This window comes from Carcharodon carcharias, chromosome 19 (genome assembly GCF_017639515.1).
Source record: "Carcharodon carcharias isolate sCarCar2 chromosome 19, sCarCar2.pri, whole genome shotgun sequence".
In the NCBI taxonomy this organism is placed as follows: domain Eukaryota; kingdom Metazoa; phylum Chordata; class Chondrichthyes; order Lamniformes; family Lamnidae; genus Carcharodon; species Carcharodon carcharias.
This window is the reverse complement of record NC_054485.1, coordinates 68,765,767-68,771,797: the sequence shown is the minus strand read 5'-3', so window position 1 is coordinate 68,771,797 and position 6,031 is coordinate 68,765,767.

The following is a 6,031-nucleotide window of genomic DNA, read 5'->3' as shown; positions in this document are numbered from 1 at the left end:
CTCTACTATAGCATAGTGTCATGGGATCATTTACAGTCACCTGAGAGGGCAGATGGGGCCTTGGTTTAACTCATCTAAAAGATAGTACTTGGACAGTGCAGCACTCCCTCAGTACTGCACTGGAGTGTCAGCCTCAATGTTCAGGTCTCTGGAGTGAGACTTGAATCCCCACAACCTTCTGACTCAGTGAGAAGGGTGCTAACTATTCCACGGCTAACAATAACTTATAATATTGCTGTTGTATTAGATTCAGTTTCTAAGGGTTAAGTGAGTGAAGCGATCGCGTAGTGGTATTGTCGCTGGACTAGTAATCCAGAGACACAGGGCAGATGGTGAAATTTGAATTCAATAAAAATCCATGGAACCATTGTTGACAAACCCATCTGGTTCACTAATGCCCTGTAGGGGAGGAAATCTGTCGCCCTTACCTGGTCCGGCCTACACATGACTCCAGACCCACAGCAATGTGGTTGACTGTTAAATGCCCTCTGAAATGGCCTAGTAAGCAACTCAGTTGTAACAAAGCGCTACAAAGTCACAAAAAAGGAATGACATCGGACAAATCACCCAACATTGACCTAGGCATTGGAAACGACAACAGCAATCTCAGCCGCGTCGACCCTGCAAATTCCTTCTTGTAACATCTGCGGGATAGTGCCAAAATTGGGAGAGCTGTCTCACAGACTAGTCAAGCCTGACATCATTGTCCTCACGGAATCATACCTTACAGACAATGTCCCAGACACCACCATCACCAACCCTGTATGTCCTGTCCCACCGGCAAGGCAGGCCCAGCAGAGGTGGCAGCACAGTGGTATACAGCCAGGAGAGAGTTGACCTGAGAGTCCTCAACATCGACTCCAGACCCCATGAAGTCTCATGACATCAGGCCTAATTACCACGTGATTACCACGTACTGCCCTTCCTCAGCTGATGACTCAGTACTCCTCCATGTTGAACATTACTTGGAGGAAGCACGGAGGGTTGCAAGGGCGCAAAATTTACTCTGGGTGAGGGACTCCAATGTCCATCACCAAGAGTGGTTCAGTAGCACCACTACTGACCAGGCTGGCTGAGTCCTAAAGGACATAGCTGCTGGACTGGGTCAGTGGCAGGAAGTGAAGGAACTAACAAGAGGGAAAAACATACTTGACCTCATCCTCACCAACTTGCCTGCCGCAGATGCATCTGTCTGTGACAGTACCAGTAGGTGTGACCACAGCACAGCCATTGTGGAGACGAAGTCCTGCCATCACATTGAAGATACCCTCCATCGTGTTGTGTGGCACTATCACCATGCTAAATGGGATAGATTTCAATCAGATCTAGCAACTCAAGACTGGGCATCCGTGAGGTGCAGTGGGCCATCAGCAGCAGCAGAATCGTACTCACACACAATCTGTTACCATTACTCTGTTAAGCTGCCCATGCCCCCAGTTTCATTTTATTCTTCGTCTCATCCGACGCCTCAACAAGACACTTTGTCTTTTTCTTTCAGGTGCAAAGGAGCGCAAGCTCCAACAACTCATTGACAACAACAACCATCCAGGACCCTCCACCCTTGCCCGTCCCTCTGTCCCCATCCCGTCTTCCAATCCCAGCCCCGGCCATGTATTCGCCATACCCCCTGACCTTCCCCTCTCTGATGCTGAACATTCAGTGCTCATCAAAGGACTCAGTTTCATACCCTTGTGCCCTTATCTCAATGACTTTCAGGCTGGGCACGATGCTGAACACTTCTTCCGCCGACTTTGTCTCCATGCTCACTTCTTTGGGCAGGAGTCCTCTCCCCGTTCAACGGATCCTTTTACCCACCTCCAATATTCTCCCTCCACCTGGACCCCTCCCTCTGGATTCTTACCTTCTCTTGATCTTTTCATTGAGAAATGTCGGCGTGACATCAGTCGTCTCAATTTCTCTACTCCTCTCACCCACTCTAACCTGTCTCTCTCTCTTGCTGCACTCTGTTCTCTCAGGTCCAACCCTGACATTGTCATAAAACCTGCTGACAAGGGTGGTGCTGTTGTTGTTGGCGCACTGACCTCTACCTCGCGGAGGCTGAATGTCAACTCGCAGACACTTCCTCCTACCCCTTCCTGGACCATGACCCCAACACTGAACATCAAGCCATTGTTTCCAGGACTGTCACTGACCTCATCTCCTCTGGAGATCTTCCTTCCACAGCTTCCAAACTCATAGTCTCCCAACCTTGGACAGCCCGCTTCTACCTCCTACCCAAAATCCACAAACAGGACTGTCCTGGCAGACCGATCATGTCAGCCTGTTCCTGCCCCACGGAACTCATTTCTTGCTATCTTGACTCCATTCTCTCTCCCCTTGTCCAGTCCCTTCCTACTTACATCCATGATTCCTCTGACACCCTACATCATCTCAACAATTTCCAGTTCACTGGCCCCAACCGCTTCCCCTTCACCATGGACGTCCAATCCCTCTACACCTCCATCCCCCACCAGGATGGTCTGAGGGCTCTCAGCTTCTTCCTTGAACAGAGGCCTGAACAATCCCCATCCACCACTACTCTCCTCCGTCTGGCTGAACTTGTTCTCACACTGAACAATTTCTCCTTAAACTCGTCTCACTTCCTCCAAATAAAAGGTGTGGCTATGGGTACCCGCATGGGCCCCAGTTATGCCTGTCTTTTTATGGGGTATGTGGAACATTCCTTGTTCCAGTCCTACTCCGGCCCCCTCCCACAACTCTTTCTCCGGTACATCGATGATTGCTTCGGTGCTGCTTCATGCTCTCGTCTGGACCTGGAAAAATTTATTAATTTTGCTTCCAATTCCCACTCCTCCATCATTTTCACATGGTCCATCTCTGACACTTCCCTTCCCTTCCTTGACCTCTCTGTCTCAATTTCTGGTGATAGACTGTCCAACAATAAGGGTCATGAGGACTCGAAACGTCAACTCTTTTCTTCTCCGCCGATGCTACCAGACCTGCTGAGTTTTTCCAGGTAATTCTGTTTTTGTTTTTCATTACAAGCCTACTGACTCCCACAGCTACCTCGACAACACTCACACCCCGCTTCCTGTAAGGACTCTATCCTATTCTCTCAGTTCCTTTGCCTCCGTCGCATCTGTTCTGATGATGCCACTTTCAAAAACAGTTCCTCTGACATGTCCTCCTTCTTCCTTAACCGAGGTTTTCCACCTACGGTCGTTGACAGTGCCCTCAACCGTGTCCGGCCCATCTCCCGCGCATCCGCCCTCACAACTTCCTCTCCCGCCCAGAACTATGATAGGGTCCCCCTTGTCCTCACTTATCACCCCACCAGCCTCCGCGTTCAAAGGATCACCCTCCGCCATTTCCGCCAACTCCAGCATGATGCCACCACCAAACACATCTTCCCTTCACACCCCCTGGCGGCATTCCACAGGGATGGTTCCCTCCGGGACACCCTGGTCCACTCCTCCCTCACCCTTGGTCCACTCCTCCATCACCCCCACACCTCAACCCCCTCCCACGGCACCTTCCCATGCAATCGCAGAAGGTGCAACACCTGCCCCTTTACTTCACCCTCCCCTCATCGTCCAAAGGCCCAAACACTCCTTTCAAGTGAAGCAGCATTTCACTTGCACTTCCCTCAATTTAGTCTACTGCATTCGCTGCTCCCAATGCAGTTTCCTCTGCATTGGAGAGACCAAACGCAGACTGGATGACCGCTTTGCGGAACACCTTCGGTCTGTCCGCAAGCATGACCCAGACCTCCCTGTCGCTTGCCATTTCAACACTCCACCCTGCTCTCATGCCCACATGTCCGTCCTTGGCCTGCTGCATTGTTCCAGTGAAGCTCAATGTAAACTGGAGGAAAAGCACCTCATCTTCCGACTGGGCACTTTACAGCCTTCTGGACTGAATATTGAGTTCAACAATTTTAGATCATGAACTCTCTCCTCCATCCCCACCTCCTCTCCGATCCCCCTTTTTTCCAATAATTTATATAGATTTTTCTTTTCCCACCTATTTCCATTATTTTTAAATGTGTTTCCATCTATTGTTTTATGTCTACATTTCAGCCTATTTCGATCCCTTCCCCCCGCCCCACCCCCACTAGGGCTACCTGTACCTTGCTTGTCCTGCTTTCTACCCTTAATGTCACCGGTTAGCACATTTCTTAGATAATATCACCACCTTCAATACCTCTTTGTCCTTTTGTCTATGACATCTTTTGATTATCTCCGCCTATCACTGGATCTCTATCCAGCTCTACTTGTCCCACCCCCTCCCCCCTTAAACCAGCTTCTATTTCACCTCTTTTCTATTTTTCCTTCGTTCTGTTGAAGAGTCATTTGGACTCGAAACATTAACTGTGTTCCTCTCCGTAGATACTGTCAGACCTGCTGAGTTTTTCCAGGTATTTTTATTTTGTTTTGGATTTCCAGCATCCGCAGTTTTTTGCTTTTATTACAATCTGTTACCTCATGGCCTGGCATATCCCCCACCCAACTATTACCATCAACCCAGGGGATCAACTCTGGTTCAATGAAGCGTGCAGGAGGGCATGCCAGGAGCAGCACCAGGCATACCTAAAAATGAGGTGTCAACCTGGTGAAGCTGTAACACAGGACTACTTGCATTCCAAACAGCATAAGCAGCAAGTGATAGGCAGCGACCCCACAACTAATGGACCTGCAGTCCTGCCACATCCAGTCACAAATGCTGATGGAGAATTAAACAAGTCACTGGAAGAGGACACTCACAAATATCCCCATCCTCAAAGATGCAGGAGCCCAGTACATCAGTGCAAAAGATAAGGCCGAAGAATTCGCAACAATCTTCAGCCAGAAGTGCCGACTGGATGATCCATCTCGGCCTCCTCCGGAGGTTCCCAGCATCATAGATGCCAGTCTTCAGCCAATTCGATTCACTCCACGAGATATCAAGAAAGAGCTGAAGGCATTGGATACTGCTAAGGATATGGGCCCTGACAATATTCCTGCATTAGTACTGAAGACTTGTGCTCCAGAACTTGCTGCACCCCTAGCCAAGCTGCTCCAGTACAGCTACAACACTAGCATATACACCGGCTATGTGGAAAATTGCCCAGGTATGTCCTGTACACAAAAAGCAGGACAAATCCAACCCAGCCAATTACTGCCCCATCAGTCTACTCTCGATCATCAGTAAAATAATGGAAGGAGTCATCAACAGGGCTATCAAGTGGCCCTTGCTTAGCAATAACCTACTTACTGATGCCCAGTTTGGATTCCGCCAGGGCCACTCAGCTTCTGACCTCATTACAGCCTTGGTTCAAACATGGACAAAAGAGCTGAACTCCCAAGGCGATGTGAGAGTGACTGCCTTGACATGAAGGCTGCATTTGACAGAGCGTAGCATCAAGAAGCCCTAGCAAAACTGTAGTTAATTGGAATCAGGGGGAAATCTCTCCATAGAGTTGGAGTCATACCTAGCACTAAGGAAGATGGTTGTAGTTGTTGGAGTTCAGTCATCTCAACTCCAGGACATCACTGCAGGAATTCCTCAGGGTAGTGTCTTCGGTCCAACCACCTTCAGCTGCTTCATCAATGACCTTCCTTCCATCATAAGGTCAGAAATGGGGATGTTCGGTGATGATTGCACAATATTCAGCACCATTCGCAACTCCTCAGGTACTGAAACAGTCCATATCCAAATGCAGCAAGACCTGGACAATATCCAGGCTCGGGCTGACAAGTGGCAAGTAATATTCACGTCACACAAGTGTCAGGCAATGACCATCTCCAACAAAAGAGAATCCAACCATCGTCCCTTGATGCTCAATGGCATTGCCATCGCTGAATCCCCCACCACCAACATCCTGGGGTTGCCATTGACCAGAAACTGAACTGGATTAGCCATATAAATACTGTGGCTATAAGAGCAGGTCAGAGGCTCGGAATTGTGCGATGGGTAAACCACCTCCTGACTCCCCAAAGCCTGTCCACCATCTACAAGGCATAAGTCAGGAGTGTGATGGAATACTCCCTACTTGCCTGGATGAGTGCAGCTCCCACAACACTCAAGAAGC